Source organism: Rhyacophila brunnea, unplaced genomic scaffold (assembly GCF_057557595.1).
Source record: "Rhyacophila brunnea isolate RB1 unplaced genomic scaffold, BYU_Rbru_1.0 scaffold_21, whole genome shotgun sequence".
NCBI classification, from domain to species: domain Eukaryota; kingdom Metazoa; phylum Arthropoda; class Insecta; order Trichoptera; family Rhyacophilidae; genus Rhyacophila; species Rhyacophila brunnea.
In genome coordinates this window covers 31,161,449-31,180,971 of record NW_028232871.1, presented here as the reverse complement: position 1 = coordinate 31,180,971, position 19,523 = coordinate 31,161,449, and the positions used below count along the sequence as shown (strand labels likewise).

Sequence of the window (19,523 nt, the reverse complement as noted above, 5' to 3'; positions counted from 1 at the left end):
CGGCGCGCGCGTATAATGCGTCGCCATATCCAGTGGGCGCTGGCGTATTTGATTACGTTGTATTTTCAATGATTTATGCGCCACTTGTAGAAATTTTGCGCGAGTGAGGCGCCCGACGCGTTCTGTGGGCACCATCGCTTAGTGTATGGTATGCACGGATACGATCAGATGCTTATCAGATCATATACTTTGTGAAAATATATTTCCATGAACAGAAAAGATAAGCTTAGTATTGCACACGGTTCGAAACCGCATACGGTTTAAGTCCATGGATGGCCTATAAAATGCATTTCAAGTGTCAATTCAATGCAGGCGCAGGGGAAGGAGGGGAAAAGAATTATTTGGGTAGGTACTTAAACGGTATATTAGTTGTTCTTCTTATTATTCGTGACCCGAATACTGTGCCTGTTGAACAAGTACGACCTTTGACCACTGGAAGACCCGTGGCACTGATAAATTGGTGCAGCTATCTGGGGCATCTAATGTTTGCTTTAATATTCCCATTCGGCATGTCTAAAAGACAAGACGGCGCGGAAGCACAAACGGACACTAACGATCCTAATAATTATGAGCGTTTGACTGGTTATACCTGTAGTTATACCTTAGTTATACCTGTAGGCTAGATGTTTATAGCTTGACTCAAAGTACGGAGTGTCTGGGTACCTATGGGATATAAGTACCTACATGGAAAAGTGCGATATTCCGCGGCTGAAGCGAAGATAAGCTATACATAGGAGGCGGGGTATAGCGACAGCGCTCGAAATGGAAAATGTTACGAACCGGCGCGCTCAATAATTTTCCGAAAATATTAACATACTTATACAGTTATCAATTTTATGTAAGTATCTACTTATGTATATTTTATAAAAAAATACTTATATGGCCTATCTAGCTCAGATTGTCAAGTTATTTTTTCCACAAGATGGAGCGATAATTTTGGGAATTTACATGAACAGGACGGCGCTACGGTGCGCTCCGATCCATTTCGAGCCCTGGAGATGAGAAAACTATAAAGAAAACGTCATAATTTATTGATTTACAGTATTTACACGAAAACGATTCCATATAATATATAGGTACCTACAATCATGTAGAATGTAAACTTTGAAGCCATCATTTTACGGCATTAGGATCGCTGAGTCATGTACGTACGGTTTGCATGTACGAGGGTGGGTCAATAATTCCTTAGAAAAAAGCATTAAAACAGTTTTTATTTTTGTATTTTTTTTTATTTCTCAACATAATCTCCTTGGAGCTCAATACACTTGGTTAGACGTTTCTCATTTTTTTTAAACCGTCAGAAAAATAAGTTTTCGGAAGGTCCTCAAAATAAGCATTTGTCCGATCGATGACTTCTTCATTTGAAAAAAAACGTTGTCCACTTAGCCATTTTTTTAAGTTTGGGAAAAGGAAAAAGTCACTGGGGGCTAAATCTGGCGAATACGGTGGGTGGTCGACCAATTCGAACTTCAATTCTTCAATTTTAGCCATTGATCGTAAACATGTGTGAACACGGGCATTGTCCTGATGAAAGAGGATTTTTTTCCTGTTTAAATGAGGCCGTTTTTCTTCAATTTCGTTTTTTAGCTGGTCCAATAAAAATGCATAATAATCCCCTGTTATTGTTTTTCCTTTTTCCAAATAGTCAACGAAAATAATTCCACGTGCATCCCAAAATACAGTAGCCATAACCTTACCAGCTGATTTTACGGTTTTCGCCTTCTTTGGACATGGTTCGCCTTTCGCAATCCACTGCTTTGACTGTTCTTTCGTCTCGGGAGTATAGTGGTGTATCCATGTTTCATCTACAGTCACAAAGCGACGAAAAAATTCATCCGGATTGCGTTGCATGAGCGACAACAGGGCTTTAGAGGCCACCACCCTATTGCGTTTATTGTCGACTGTGAGCAAACGCGGCACCCATCTTGCAGAAACTTTTTTCATGCCCAATTTGTCATGTACAATAGAAATGACGCTACCTTTTGAGATCCCTGTAACCTCAATTATCTCACTCAACTTTAATCTTTGGTCACTTAACACCATATCGTGGATTTTATTGATCATTTCTGGTGTAATCACCTCTACAGGACGTCCTGAGCGTGGTTCATCCTTTGTTGATGTACGACCACGTTTAAATTCATTTAACCAGTTATAAATAGTTGCAAGTGAAGGAGCAGATATGCCGTGAACTAAATCTAACTCATTTTTTATTTCCTTTGCTGTTAACCCTTTTATATTAAAATGTTTAATAACAGCTCTAAACTCAATTTTCTCCATTTTTGTAAACAAGCAAAATTTTTTTTTAAATGTACGAAAATAAAAAACAACAACCCGACCAATCTGATTGAAACTTCGCAGCATACTGAATCGGTAATGCCGCTGCATGAAAACAAACCGCTTACAGTACTAGTCGCGCCACCTGTCGACTTTTCTAAGGACTTATTGACCCACCCTCGTATGTAAATGATTCACCTTGTAGGAAAACCACGTATTGAATAGGAATACATTGACTTATTAGGTTGTTACACCAATATGACCGATATCTCGGAGTTGTAGGCATTAGTAAAGTTGTATTACAAGGCACGCATAGCGATACTACATACACAAATAAGTATTTAACGATTTTTACAATGTAATGTTACAGAAAAATCGTAGAATAATGTAACGTGATAAGGTTACAAAGCAAACTGTTGGCACGATATGTCAGCAAGTAACGGGTGTAAACAGACAAAACACACAATAGGAACCATTACTTGATACCACACTAATTCACTTGGTCAGAAAACTATGTAGGTATACTTATTCTTAATAAATCAACACAGATCAAACATATTATAGAAGAAGAAGAGGTTCATATTACACCACGACTGTTTATCATCAGCAGTGTTGCCAACTACTGTCGTTGAAAAAAACGAAAACAAGCTAGGTGGCAGGAAAAAACGCTAGATTTTGAGAAAATAAAATTTGCTGATCAAAAAAAGCGCAAAAATTAAAAAATGGGTATACGTGTTAACATAATGCCGGGTCTACACTGGCAACATGTCGCGCGACAACCTCGTTAAATTTTACGATAAGTATGATACCTAATTAATCTATTTTTTTTAAGCAATTATGATAATTATCGTAAAATTTTACGAGGTTGTCGCGCGACATGTTGTCAGTGTGGATCCGGCATAACGCCACATTTTCCCAGAAACTCTTTTCAAAATTGACAAAAAATAATAAACAATCTACGATAATTAATAATTAGGTAATACCTGTATTAAAATTAGTAATAATTACCCTTGTGGCACAGCATCATGGGTTCCCTCGCCGTGCCCGGCCCTCCCACATCTTGCAGCGATGCTACAAAAGCGATCTAATCGCTGCAGGTATGGCATGGTGGGAGGCGCGAGAGTTGGTGATGGACCGAGGGAATTGGCGCGAGCCTGTGTTTGCCCTATGCACGAACGCTGGGACGTGACATCGTGAAAGAAGAAGATAAAGTTAAGACCAGATAGTCAACATAGTGGAATCCCCGATAATCGTTAATCCGATGCCACATGCCTAAGATAGGTAAATTGATTAAATTATATCTGATACCAATATATTACTATAATGCCAAGAATGCTCCTATTGTTTAAATGTGTTGTTTTATTTGTCAAGTACGGTCGGTACTTGATTCTCTCCACCATAAGGCCGTACTTCAACTGATGCGGGGCCCAAACGATAGACCCACTCTCAAGTCTGCTTCTAACTAAGGAGTTATAGTACCATAACATCCGAAAAGACCCGGGAAGTACGCAAGACAAAGCCCAACATCTTTAGCGCCTTTTTACGAATGATATCTATATGACCACTAAACGTCAGTTTACTGTCAAACGTAATTCCAAGATCTCTTACAGATGATATTCGCGAGAGAACTCTGCCATGCATCGAATACTGGAAAAACAATACTCGTGCGGCTTTAGTAAACGATAAAACATTGCATTTATCAATATTGAACTCCAGTTTGTTACGTCTGCCCCAATCTAATATATTATCTATATATCAAGTTGGAGTTAGCGACAATCGTCCAAGGTGACAACTTCCATGAAGAGTTTCAAGTCATCAGCAAACAACAAAAGCATAGCATTTTTAATTATCAATGCTATGTCATTTATAAAAATCGTGAACAGCAATGGTCCCAAGTTTGAGCCCTGAGGCACACCAGAAATATTAAACGCAGAATTGAAACAAGGCTCTGCATTCCATTTCCAGTCGGGTTGCAATTTATACATTTTCCTAGATTTTCAAATGACTATAATATTATTATGTTTGTTCGTGGTCATGTTGGATTTTTTTCCCTGATCTTTGAAAATAATATTATCAAACACTCCACTAACGTACATATTGAAGCCCAAATAATGCACATTTTTTTTGCTGGACAAAGCATAATTAAATAAATATAATATATTATTATGTCAAGATTATAAAAGTCTATAGGTGCATTGAAAAACTCATTAAGATAAGTTTGTTTATTTCTTTGATAATAAACGTCGCATGCACATTAGAATAATTTATATAGTTTTAGACCTAGGTATATGACAATGGCATATAATATAATCTCATAACAATAATAACATTATAGGAAGAAAGAAAAAAAGGATTTAATGTAGACGTAAGTAGGTACTCTAATGGTAGTTTCTAATGGAGGCAATGAACATGCCGATAGACGAACTAATAGAAAAATAATGAATTCTTTGGTAGGTACCTATTGTAGAAATCATTAAATAATTTTCAACAAATCAGATTGAAATGGGTCATAATTTTTCATATGCTAAATATGGACACCAGACTGAGTGGTGAATGTGATGATGACAGTAAATATTGAATTAACAGTTTTAAATATAACCAAACGGTCAGCTGTTTGGTGCTTTTATTTTTAAAGTGGATCGATCACTTGATCAGTTATCTCCAACAAATTATTGAAGACAATAGAATCAACTGGAATACCAAGATGAAAACGCACAGAAATTTATGTTGACATCTTTCAATGGTGACCGCAATGTGATCATGTCATGATGAAAGATTCACACCGAAATCTTTTTCGTGAATTTCCCCTTTCTTGTCTTTGCCACTGTCTGATGTCTCCTCCACATTTGTGGGTTTTTGTATGTATTATAGTACTTACTCTCTCAGTAATCCGCCACCCCAAAAACTAGACAAGTGTCCAATTCGTGAAAGCGGCGGATTATAGTGCATACATCAGTGGCGAAGGGTGACTTTTGGAGAGAGGTAGGCTGTGGAAATCAAAGAAAAAGAGCACACTTGTCAGATACTCACGGGAAATAAGACGATAATACGATATTACTACTGATGCATAGGTACACACTAATGTCAACGTCACACTAAATCGATGAAATTTCAATAGCTCACTGACGATATAGAAATCAGCAATGACTATACATAAATTATGTATTTTCCTATACTTACACGTAACATACGCCTAAAATATATCATCGGTAAATATTATTAACAGCCCAATATGAAAAACAACTAAACAAAAAAAATAATAATCACGAGATAAAATTATTAATTATTTAAAAAATATATTCTATGTTTATATGACGTGAAAAATAGATTTTTTTAACCCATTTCATTTTTTTAACCCAAACCCATTCAGGCACTATACATACACTATACTATATATACACACGCAGATAACGTCAAATGTGACCGACCAGAGAGAGAGCTCGGGATAGAGATTCCTGGAGGACGGTTGTGCAGTCGGCCACGGACCTAAATGGTCTGTAGCGCCAGCTTGTAAGTAATTATTCGAAGTATGATCAATAACTAGCATTACCTACCATCGAAGTTTACAGTTATGTGTCACGGTCTGACTACAATAACAGTGGGTCTTGCATTTTGCGTAGCTAGCGACTTCCGGAATGGTTGCCAATCCTAGAGTTACACAGATATCCTCATTATAATGTAATATGTATTACTTTAAGCCAATTTACCATTTTTATTATGTTGTCAACTAGTGTGTGTACACGGTAATAAAAAATAGCTGTTTTGCGAAAAATTGAAAGTTTCTAATAATTTATAATAACGATGTCATTGAAATGTTTAATGAAATAAAACAGTGAATAATATAATCTAATAATTACTATCCATGTTGAGCCAGTGAGTGAGTAAATAGCCAGAAAGAAAAAATATAGTAGTTTTATTGTTTAATACACGATTATGAAACACTGGGCAAGGCCACTGTCAATGATCGAGAACGGGATTGGTCGTTGGTACGTCAGTGTTTTTCAAACTGGCGTAGTACTTGTCGATACTCACCTGTTGCAACTTTGAACAGCACGCGTCAATTTTTTGTGCGGTAAATTGAAAGGAAAAGTGTAGGTAGGTGCGTTAGAAGGCAAATATTCTGCAGAGCTATCCTAACATAAATAACTTACTACAAAATCAACAAAAAGGTGATAGATAAATACGCTGTTTCGTATTCAGGCTGTTAACTATCCCGGGATGTCTCATGACCGTGATAACTGTTTTAGAGCGAGATAGAGTACCTACGACAATCACATATTGAGAATTATTGAGATGCAGCGATAGTGTCGTTGAGTACATATATCTAATTGCATATTATAGTAGATACTTATATAATATAACAATTGCTTGGTAGTTTTAGCAAGCAATCAATCGGGTTGTTCTGATTTTTGAATATTATGTTTTATAGTTTGGGGTCCTAATAAAAAAAAAATCAAAATTTTCGACCATGGCGCACATCACCATCATGGAAAAATGACGCACAAAATCGAATAACATAAGCGGATTGATATATAAATTGTTGCGTTCCTCAATTTTAAGTAAAAATACGATTTCTTTGAGCAAAGTTACCTATTATTACGTTTAGTGTGTATGGTTCAAAATGTTCTTATTACACTCAAATGGGGAGATTTTCCTTGTTTCATTTATTTACCAATAGACGCAGCACACATATTATGTAATTTCATAATTACGTAAATATATAGGTACACAATGAAAAATGAACTTTACTTATACACATTACTGGAGCGTTACTGCAAATTCGTATAGGTATCTGTTGAAATATTGCATAGATGGACGAAGCATCTAGAAAAAAAATGACACTCACTTTTTTGTCGGGTCTGCCGAATGGCATAATCTGTTCTAACGCCATTACGATAAAGGTGATATTGCCATAAATTTCCGATGCTTTTTGTCGGGTCTGCCGAATGGTTCGGTTCGAACGGGTTCGCTCAAATGAACATTGACACTAGAAACACTGTTTTAACGCCATTACAATAAAGGTGATATTTTTATAAATCCCCGATGCGTGATATCGCATAATGGAAATATTTAATAAGCGTTGCCGAATAGCATAGATTAAGTACCTACCTACCCACCTTCGTATAGTTGGCCATTGAATTCAAACTTTTCGTTGACAACACGCGTTAATTTATAGTAACTATTGTAAAGTTTTAGGTGCACTGAAAAACCTGTAGGCTATTGTCATAATTTCATTATTTATTTTTATTAAATATAATAAGTACTTACTTAGATCTTTTGTTGCGAAAATGAAATCGGAAGGTCAGCCAAATAATTTTATTTCAAAGCAAATGATTTCATTTAGATATTATTGATGAATGATGAGGGTACAGTTGTCACAGTAATTTACTACTTTACTAAATGATTCGACTTGGTGAGTAGAGAAACTAGGTGCATTTAAGTATCTAATACCAAAAGAACGAATAAAATATGGAAATGAGAACTGTCAATCACAGCGATATACAACATTACGTAATCGAGCTTTTCGGTTTTGTTATATTCTATACAATTCTCGAAAACTAATTTCTTGACATAAAAGCTTTGGATATAAATTAATAATTGCGTTTTATTAGGTTTTATTAGGTAGTCTGCTGTCTGAATTTAACAACATTATAAAATCGGCAACACGGCTTACTCACACTAACTCATGCACAGGAAAGAACACGCACTGAACAAAAGAATAAAATTTGAATTAGAAGTCACGGGATTTGAACTCGCGACCAAAATATTGAAAGGCAGGTTAAAGGCAATAGGATGGAATATCACTAAGTTAACAATTAATTATTACTAATCTTATATTAATCTTGTTTTTGGCGTTATTTTTGTAGCGATTAGTTTGCGGTGGAGTTTTGTTTGTTTTTCAGTTTTAATTTTTGTTAAAATATATTCACTGTGGTTGGTTAGCATTAGAAATCAAGATACCTACCTAGAGAGCACCATGCCGCATTTAATTCCTGCCATCATCTCCATCGTCCGATAAACCTTCATCACGCTCATATTGAGCTATGGACCGGAATGCTGTGCTTAATCAAAATATGAAACCTTATATTAAAAACGAAAATATTGTGAAACCTTTCGGGTCACATGCGAGGAAGGTAGGATTACGAACTATACGGGACGTAGAAAAGTGGAAAAATCCTCCCGCCGTCTCACACGCGAAAGTGTGTCGACTTCGTTGGTGTGAACGTCTCAACGATGGGAGGCCACCAACCAGATAAGAAGTTCCTACTGAATAGACCAGTTAGGAAAAAGAAGTTCGGGAAACTTAGACTGTGGTGGTTGGGTGTTAAAAGAAAGAGACAGAGTCCCTGAGGCTAGGCGGTGAAGGGAGCTTGCGGCAAACTGAGAGAAATTGAGTCGTTTTTTGGAGTCGGTCAAGGTCTAAGGCCGTTTCACACGGGACACTGGTGTCTGCATTTACACATGAATGAATGGGCGCGTTCAGATGGAGACACACGTGTGTCGCATTCATTTATAATATGTATATACAGTGTCCAAATAAACCAGTGTCTCGTGTGAAAGAGTACAATTGTTGGATGATCATCATCAGATGCATCTCCGCCTTATTAAGAATCATATTAGATAATATTATTATCATGTTATTTTTTTAAAAACATCACGGCGATTGACAAAGTTAGTTTTTTTACTAATTGCATAATAAAATTGTGGTTGTTAAAATTATATGGCAATTTCGAAGTTAATTTCAAAGTATTACGTCTTTAGGGGCGGCATTGCATCCCCCACCAGTTGGCACGCCTGGTATTAATTAAAAATACACACGTATTGTGTACAAGTCGCGTGAAATATAAAAAAAAAACTTTTGACGGCTCTCATAGTCAAGCGCGCAATGCACTGGCTTCTTACACGAGGGGTTCCGGGTTAGAATCTCGGTGAGGTCACAATACCTACATAGTATTCTGTGATGTTTTCAGTCCAGTGGCATTTATATTTCTGTGACATTTCACTACTGTATTTAAAAAAAAGGCGCGATAATTTTTGTTCTGATCACTGCATTCCTACATAATATATTATTATTATTATGTAAATAAGTAGGTACCTACCTATTTGTGATATTTTCTACTAATTTACCTACGATAAAAGTTACGAGCTTAGAAAATTCTTACAGCGATAAGCACAGTACGCACGCGTTAGCCTACAAAATTATAGCACAACCACGGCATCTAGGCTTCTGGCGAAAACAGACATAAAAAGTTTCGACTATAATTTGAGAAAAACCAAGAATCATTGTAACAGTATTAACAATATTTATACAAAAACCAGCGTACTTAAGTATTTTGAAGAGTAAACAGAGTATAGATACCGAAAAAATAGAAAACAACGTCCACCGAAACTCATCTTCATGCAAGTTGATAGGTACATATATCAATATCCGAAGCGATTTGGTTGAACACAAATATTGCTTGCACAATTGGTATTACCAATGGCAGGTTAGTCCTGCACCTAGGGAGAATAAACAGCTAACGCTCCCGATTTCTAAGATAGTTATCAGGGCCACACAGGTAAATACTACCAAGAATGGCAGATATCTCATTTACACCGCGAATTAAGTCGTAAAAATTAAATGGCCAAATATAGATATCCTCTAGTAGAGTCTAGGGTACAGTAAGTATGTAAGAATACTTACGAAGAAGTCAGTCAATTAAATCAATCATCTTATGTGATGCTGACTTGTGGAGGTAATATAATTATGTACAACATGTGTTGTATTACAATTGATATGATAATAATCTATAGTTACGTGTTTTTTTGTTGTACTTTTACCATACTATACATCAATTTTTTCATATCAACGCTACGACATCATTGGCTATGCCCTTTGGCCACATGTACATCTATTCCAACTGCTTAACTCCATAACACCCAATAACACCAGTTCGCTATATTTCCAAGACAACACAAATGTGTTACGGATGTATTTTGTGTGCAACACGGTTATTCAACAGGCAGTTGATACTCGTGTTTCGTCCGAGGTTCGAACTCGTAGTGATTTATCAGTGCTATGTCGCGCTATCGTCAAAGTCATACTAAATTGACAGGTCAAGCTGTTATCAAATTAAAACACCCGGCGGAACTGCAATTAAAAGTGTTATTTCATATTAAACGCATGTAATAGCATAGGTAACACTTTTGAGATAACTAAGTGATATATTGGAACGGGGCTCTATGTTAGAACTTGCGAGTGCAAGCTTCCCGGTCGAGATGACGTCATATGACATCATTTTGACGTACTACCGGAGTGATAATAGCATTCGAGAAAATAGCGAGTGGTCAGACAGCGGCGCTATTCATTGTCACCATACACATATAGGTGTATCATAATAAAATTTTCTATGGTTATTCGTGCGCGGTCGGCATGCCTCGAGCGTGACGTCACAATTACGTCATCTCGTCTGGTGCCACACGAGACGAGAGTTAGGAAATCGCGGTGCAGATCTGTTGGACGATAAAACGATGGCGTCTGTCTCTGTTCGACGGCTGCAACCGTGGCGCTATAGTAATAACTAAGACTAATAATAATAAGTAATAACAATACTTATGTTAAGCTCGTGAAATCAGTAAATTGTATCCTAGTCTGTTATCATCTCTAATCAGCTGATTCGTTAACACCCCGATAAGGCAGGAATGGCGGCGTGTCGGCTGGCTTACAGTGAAAGCCAGTCTTCAACAGTTATTGCCTGATGTGGCTGTCGCTGAGTGATGATAAAAAAAACAGGATAACACTATTTATATCCTGTGATATTTGAATACCTACAGCAGGGATGGCGAACCCATGGCACGCGAGACGATTTTGTATGGCACGCGAATGTGTCATTTTGAAGAGAAAAGAAATTACTATTTCTTATATATTTAAAAAAATGTTTTTGTTATAAAAAAGTTTTACAAATAAAAAAAATATATAAGTACCCAGGTACTTATATAAAATGAAAAAATAATGACGACATAGCCATGCGTATTTTATTCGGTTTTTCATATTATGTTTACCAATCGATGCGCTAACGGAAACGTTAAAATTCATGCATAAAAAATGACAAATCGCATTGTATAAAAAATAGTAGACAAATCCTTTTCAAGAATAATCATTATATACAATTGTATATATCGGTCCTTAGGATCGGGCAATTAAAAATAAAAATATAATGAATTATCGGCAGTCATTCAAATATAATAACTGCTTGTTATTTTGCCTCAAACATAATCTCTAAATGGAATACCGTTCTGTGATGGAGAATATAATATACCTATTAGTGGTTTAAATGCTTCCATGATCTATTTGAGAATTTAGAAAACAAGGAACAAAATGTTCAATGAATAAGAGATATGCCTTCGGCTAGAAATACGTTGAAAGACAGAATATCAGGAACTCAATAATTGTAATTTTTAAGCTAGTTTAATATAATTCTTAAAAACTCATTTTTAAAAAACTTAATTTTTTTTTTCACCATGAAAAACTGGCTCGTCAGGCCGTCGAAAAATAATATTTGGGAAATTTTGGCACGCATACGTAAAAAGGTTCGCCAACCCTGACCTACAGGGACGGTAAACCGTTGATATACGTTTAATAATAAGCACCCATTAAGTAGGTAGTAATTTATTTAAAATGTATAGGTATACACATGAATGAGAATAGTAATAAGATAATTAACAGAGACGAGAATTTATTCTATCACTACATAATAAATAAATTAGATATTAATAGAGAAGTAGGTTAATCGTATTGGTGTTGATTTAAGATGCTGTAAGCAGTGTAAGTTGTAAGGGCTACGTAGGTATACAAGAGCAAAATTTGATGTTAATGGTAAAACTTCTTGATTTAATATTTTAAATTAGATACTTTTGAGGAATACGTTAACAGTTTTATTATGTTTTGAGTAGGTACCTACTAGCCAACAGAACATTCAAAGGCATTTGAAAAGCCGAGTAAAATTAAATAATTCAGGGCCTATTAAACAAATATCGTGCCTGGCATCTGCTTCTGACACATTCTAAGGAATAAAAAACTGCTGATGCTTCACGTCAAACGTAGGGCCACGTGATACGCTCGATTAAGACCGAGTGTGGTACGCGGCGGATTGGTTTGGAGAGGTTTGTGTTGTACCTATATGTTTCTTTAATAAAATTCCTTGGACTGACAGAGCGACAGATGTTGACGTTCTCAGACAAACAGAAAAGGACCGAGGTTCTGCGTGACATTATGAGATGTATTGCATTTCTTGGATTATTATTCAAGGAATCGATGGCTGTAAGTAGTATTTTGTTTTAGAATTATTAATAACCATTGTTCTTGCTTTTTCGTACACGGTGGTTTTGTTAGTAATTTTGAACAATCACAAACACTCAGATTTTGAGAAAATCACATAAATATTGTGTCCTCACCGGGGGAATCGAAACCCAGAACTTTCGGGTGGAAGGCCAGCGCCTTGCGCACTGCACCGCGAGAGCCGCCCTAATAGACGTCGTATTACGAGGATTAATAGAGTAGTAAAAAAAATATATGAAAGATCGCCTTGATGGTTACAGATCTTCGATAAGGGATGACACAAGAAGAACGGAAGTTATTGTTGGTTCCGTACAACTGGCAATAACAATAATTAGAATGCGAAGTTTTTTTTTTAATTACAATCTCATCGGTTAATTAATGCACAATTGATTCTGATTTATGTAATGGATTCATTCGCAAATCTGTACACAAACTGTCGGTTACATCGGTGTTGCTCAGTGTTGCCATCTTTTCAAAGTGGAATTATAGTACAGAGCCTCCAAAATTATAGTATTTGGGGAAAAATATAGTACGCGTTGTCATCTGTTGAAAATGAAAAAAATAACGGAGAATTTGAGAACCTCCGAGACCCCTTTTCATTTTGGTACCTCTTCCAACGAAAACTGCTTACCGAAGAATTCGAGAAATTTCATTTTTAACCAAAGTCAAGGGATTTTTTTACGTTTTTCGAACAACTTTTTGAACAAGTTCTCTAAATCTTCATATATTGCGAAATTATAGTATTTTGCACCAATTTATCAAACGGAAATATCGAAATTTTAGTACTTTTTACACATTTTTTCCAATATTCAAAATTATAGTATTTTGGGCGTACTATAGGTACTTATTTTATATCGTAAGTACATGGTACGCGGACCAAAATTATAGTACAAATACTATAATTATAGTACGGTTGGCAACACTACTGTTGCTAAAAATGTATTGTAATGCCACTGATGATGTAATTATTTATTAAGAACAACGACGAATAAATTATTAGGTAGGTAAGTCATCTAAAAACGTGATGAATATGATCCCACATTCTGACATTGTTCACTAAGGTATGCAGGCAGGCACATAATTATTTAAAATAATGACATTCAGAATGATGTTCGTAAATATAACATAATTGGGTCGTTGCATTTTCATCGATTTTCGCGTAGGAATGAGGCCATATAAAATATTTCATTTTTACGGACAGAGGCCTATGGCCTTATGCGAAAATCAATAAATACGGGATTATAAAATGAAATAGCCACCGACATACCCAACCATAACTCCAAAATACCCGAATTCGGTTTATAGTTTTAGCTGTGATCGAATTCGTAGATTAAATTTCAATAATCGACGGCTTTCTCATATTTATTTTTATTAACCCCCGTGCTAATAAAAATAATTGCGGGAAAATAAAGATTTTTCAAAATTACCTTCTTATGTAAGTATTTAATTCATAAAAATTCTGCAGTGGCAATAAAACGAATTCTATTATAAAATACATCAGTTAAAGGTCTTCCCTAAATGACGTCACAAAAACGTTTACACCATGTCTAAATTACGTAAATTTGAGTCCCCCATTCATTAAAATTTAAAATGGTTGATTTTCTGTATAATTTTCTCAGAAAAATGGATTTATTTTATTTTGTCGGTTTTGTGATGTCACATTGTCTACACTCTACAGCCCACCTATTCCTTCGTGTGAAATCGTCGTACCATTATATAAGACTACCTTCCCACCTAGAGCGTGATGTCATATATGGACGACCCCAAGTACTGTTTATTACACATATTAAATAAACGTGTTATAGAAATACTCATATATTTACATAGGTATTTATGTAATGAATATTGTATGTATTATATAGAAATATGTATAGGTACCTGCCAAGTATAGACGGTCAAATGGAATAATTGTCTTTAATCTTGTGGCATTCCAGATAACGGGATTATGTTGTCGACGACGCAAATGAAAATCGTGGTTTATGTCACGTCACAAATATTATTTTTTTTACTATGATTCCGAGAAGTTTCATATAAACTTTAAAATATAATAAAGTACTGAAATTAATTTTATTTAGAGCTGTGCTCCGGTGCGATCCGGTACATTTCCAGCGCTGCAAATAATCAATTATAGGTAACACCCGCTATATTTTATGCACCGTTGGGAAATCTATTTAAAGCTCAAACACTCAGGTAGGTACGTATGTATGCTAAATTCTATAATGTTTCTATAACATATTAATATAGTACTAACAATTTTATATAGTATATAAAATTCTATAACAGGTTATTTTAAATGTAAAACACGTTAGGATTAACAGGAATTTCAGTACCTATGGTTCGCATACCAAATGTTTCAAATCAAAGCTCGAATTCAAAAATAGAATGTCAACTTTATGTTGATAAGCCAATAGCTTCATTAAAATAATTATAAATTAAAATGAACGGCAACTAGCGCCATCGTTTGCCAATAAAATGGAAAACGAATGCAAGAGTACTAGATAGGAAAAGTAGGTAGGTAGGTACCTACTCTACTTAACTACATAAAACATGAAGCTGTTGAAAACTTTTTGGTATAATGTTATTTTATATAGCTTATCTCGTATGTATTGAAATGTTTATGTTATAATTATGTATACAAAACGCACGACGATACGCGAAATATGATCGCGGAAACTTCTCAGATGGCGCACAACGTCGCCTGCACATTATTGAATGGTGACAGTTCATAAATTATATTGGCAGACACAAAAAAACAAAGGGGTTCCATGCATTGACATTTTTATTATGTTGGCAATATTTCTGAGTAAAAATAATTATTTCGTTTCCTTTTACTCGAGAATGTATGAATTCCACGGACAGCCAAGCCGTGTTGATAGGTAGGTACTGTAAAATCAACTTGTTTGTGACAAGTTCATGGTTGATGATATTATTATTATGACGCGTCATAATTATTGGCATGCTATTCACAGCATTCTATTTTATAGAGTGGGTAGAATATCGTTTAATATTAAATGATAATTTCGTATTATTTAAAGACTATTGTAGTCAAAAGGTGTTGATTTAATTCGTGTTGAAAAAGTCTTATTCAAATAAGTACAATGAAGATTATAAGAAGGTACCTATGTAGGAAGATATTATCTATCTCTGATTATTACTTGTGTATTAAATACACTTACAACGTTTAGTATGCGTGATATACCTATCATACTAATGTGCTAATTGGTAAAAAATTAATATGTCGGCCAATAAACGCTTTTTGCAAAGTAATAGAAAAAGACACCATCGAGATTCTGTTATAATGAATTACAACACCTCTGATAATTACGCTTACAGGACATTTTAAATGATTAATTCCGCTTTTTATTTCTTATTTATTGCAAAACGATGACGGCCTACTTATAAAAAAAACTTTCTATGAGTCGAGACTATTCCATTTTTGCTTCAAGTCGCGATGTAATAAACGAGTCGTTGCGAATTATACCTGAATGGTCGTATCAGAAGTGTCATTTTATTTGAATATGGCTACTTAATTCCGAAAATGGACATTGTTACTAGTCATAATTGACTTCGTAACAAAGATATTTCGCTGCATTGTTTTCAAGGGCATTACAGAAATGGAATACCTACATATACATATTATATTAGCAGTATACACTGACGTACAGAATACAGACTTCTAGATGTTTTCGTATAAGCGAATCGCACTAGAAATGTATAATGGGTAGTTTGCCAAAATCATGAATGAAAAGGACACATCATAACTGCTGTAATATACTTTCAAAATATGTTATTTTATACAGAATTAAGTGTTTAAGAATAAAGAAAATTACTCACAGGCTGGTCGGCAGCGTTACGACGTGTATAATCATACACATGACGTCATTTAAAGCAATACATTCCCAAAATATTAAACAAATCAGCAAGATTGACAAGAAAGGGCACTGCAAATATCACAATCACTTGAACACATCGATACGTTAGCACTTTGGGCTATCGCATTAAGTCATTATACTCGCTTTGTACAACTTTAAACTAATTTATTTTCCCATCGAGTTTCGCAGATTTGACAAGATGGTAGCGGACCTTCTGTTTTGCTTTGGTTGTCAGCTGATACGGCCGGCTATACCTACAAAAGTGCCTCACAATCATTTACTGTCTCTCTCTAATACATCGACGCTTATACGAACGACAGGGTCAGCGAATACCAGTACCGCCGTCAAACTAGACTCTAATGTCATTTTCATAGCTGAAAATAATCGTAAATGCATTATAATTTTTAAAACGAAAAATTATAAACTTAATCGGTTTCTGAAAATTATTCTTGAAATACTCTTAGAAGTTTTTAAGTAATTGAAATGTCATATCAATGTTATTTGAATGACATTTAGAAACTTGTTTTTCAAGAGCAATGGGCGTGACACTTGCTTTATCCGCAAAGTGTCGCCACATTACGGTGTAAAATGAAAGCTTTCTGTTGATGTAAAAAAATGGTTTACGTCTTCGCTATTTAGTTCAAAGTATTTTCAATTGATGGCAGTAATCTAGGGAACTCTGTTCTGTGAAATACTCTAATTTATTCTGTACAATAAATCAATGACATATTAAAATAAATACATGCATAATTAAATTAAATTTGTGTAAATTTATATTATGTATTATATTATTTTGTGTGATGTACATGCAAGCGAAAAATCATAAGTTTCGAACTTTTTTTCAATACTACCCTAGGAAACTGGATGTCGTACACAGAAAACGCGAGACCTAGGGCAACCGGTATTTTTGAGCGACCCACTCGGCCCCACTCTAACAGCGGTATCCGGTAGAGGTAAGCAGGTCATACGTTGCTCAGGGGCAGCATATTTTAAAATTAATTCTAATGGATTTAAATTCAAATTCCATAATATTATATTATATACATAACACGATGCGTAGTAGGCGGTGACATTGAATAATGCCAAGTATTAGGTACCTCATTTTTATTCCTTCATTTCTCGTTACCACAAAATTGTCTCTCTCAAGTAAAACTGTCATTACCTACTGTTTTGTATGTCCGTATTGTTTTAGCTTTGTTTTTGTATTATACGAGTATGTAAGTATCTGTAGTATTAAATTCATTCATTAGTGTGTTAGTTCATCGTGGTTTTCTCTCCCAGGCCACCTTTTATTAAATTAAGTGATATCACTAAACTGAAGACCTCAGTCTTGGGTATATGCTCCTGAGACATTACTAAGGCTCAGCGCTCGAAATGGAAAAATTTACGAACCGGAGCGCTCGACAGTTTTCTGAAGATTTTTACATAGTAAAGTTATCAAAGTTTATGTGTTTTTTTTTCATAAAAATAAGTGTGTAAGATTTTTTATTATATGGCCTATCCAGCTCAGACGGTCAAATTATTTATTCCACGAGACGGAGCGATAATTTTACCGATTTCACGAACAGGAACGGCGCTCCGGTGCGTTCCGGTCCATTTCGAGCCCTGCTAAGGCTAAGGAAGCAGATAAAAGTAGGTGCGCAATGTGGTCGATGTAGCTAAACATTTATGAAATGGCAATGGGATAGGTTCGGCGAGTGGACAACCGCTCGAAAAAATGCCGTCGGAAAGTGGGGTTACATGTAAATTTTACGTAAAACATTTCACCGTTGCACAGTTCGCCGTGTGCTTTCATATCGGAAAGAGATGACTGTATATTATACGGTCTCCAATTTTATTGGATACAATATGAACGTTAATTCAATTTTCATTGCTGATTTTGGTAAAATTCATGAATTCAAGAATGAAAACCTAACCTAACCTAACAAACAATCCAGTATATCGGCTATTTTCAAATTTTGTTTGCTGCTGGCTTCCTGTAAAGTGTAAACCGACAAGAACCGTGTTTTATTTAGACATGCATTTTATGTCAGTACTATACGACCCAAAGAGGTTGGACGGTCTTTAATAAGTATACGACCATATATTTCCGATAAAACATTTCATGGTGAAGAATGATACGGCGAACTGGATACGTATAAGTTTCCGGATATGGTAAAGTGGTACTTAAAGAGTACTAAACAAACACAGGGACGCCCTAAATCCCGCTAGATAGACGAACTTAAAAAGTTCGGTGTATTATGTGGCAGAGAAGAACTGAAGGACCGAGAAGAGTGAAGGGAGCTAGGGGAGGCCTTCGTCCAGCAGTGGATCATTCCCGATGATGATGAGGAAGGTATTGTGGTAGTTGGTCAAGTTGAAGGTTAAGAGAAGACTAGGAAACGTTCCCTCTGGATGGGTGGACGAACTCAAGATTGTCACAGGTTTTCCACTGACACAGGCCTCGCGTGCTGCAGAATGCCGATAGGGGTGAAGAAGGCTGCATGTCAGTCATGACGGTGCGAGGAAGTAGAAAAAGAATAAGCGATTTTTTTAAATAATTTTGTACTCCAGAGACCGCCACATTAAACCTATCATTGTTCCCATTGTAATTTTATCATTTCAGTTTGTTTATAACCTTCAAAAATATTATAGGTAGACTTGTCAATATTTTAGCAAGAAGTCTCTTTTTAAGTTTTTTGTCTCTCAGTGGCGGTTGAATGAACACAAGAGGTTTTTTTGTAGCCCGTTGGGGATATATTCGTTTGATTTATAAATTGCACATCAAAGACTGTATTATTTACTTCTAAAAAACCCTTTTTGTAACAAGCCTTTAATATTGTCTCTCAATAATGCGGGGGATGGCCCCCAGGGTGCCCTTCGCGCAGGGGACTCACTCAGATAGCCCTAATTTTCAAAAATATATTTTAGACTTTTATTTATTTAGAAAACATTTTATGCCATTACAGTGATTGCCCAATGCGCCACAATACGCAGTGAAAGTACAACGTATAGGTCAGTGGTTTTCAAACTTTTTCGTTTCACGGCGCCTTTAGTGTATAAAGATCCGCAGGGCGACC

At 35.6% G+C, this 19,523-nt stretch overlaps 1 protein-coding gene across 1 annotated transcript in view; it reads right to left on the bottom strand.

The window, feature by feature from the left end:
* Positions 1 to 16,697, bottom strand: part of bbx (bobby sox) — a 71,078-nt gene extending 54,381 nt beyond the window's left edge. Inside the window, exon 1 of the mRNA XM_085949102.1 lies at positions 16,427 to 16,697. The gene's annotated coding sequence lies outside the window, so the exon portion shown is untranslated. The remainder of the gene's footprint in view (positions 1 to 16,426) is intronic.
* Between the last annotated feature and the right edge of the window lie 2,826 nt (positions 16,698 to 19,523).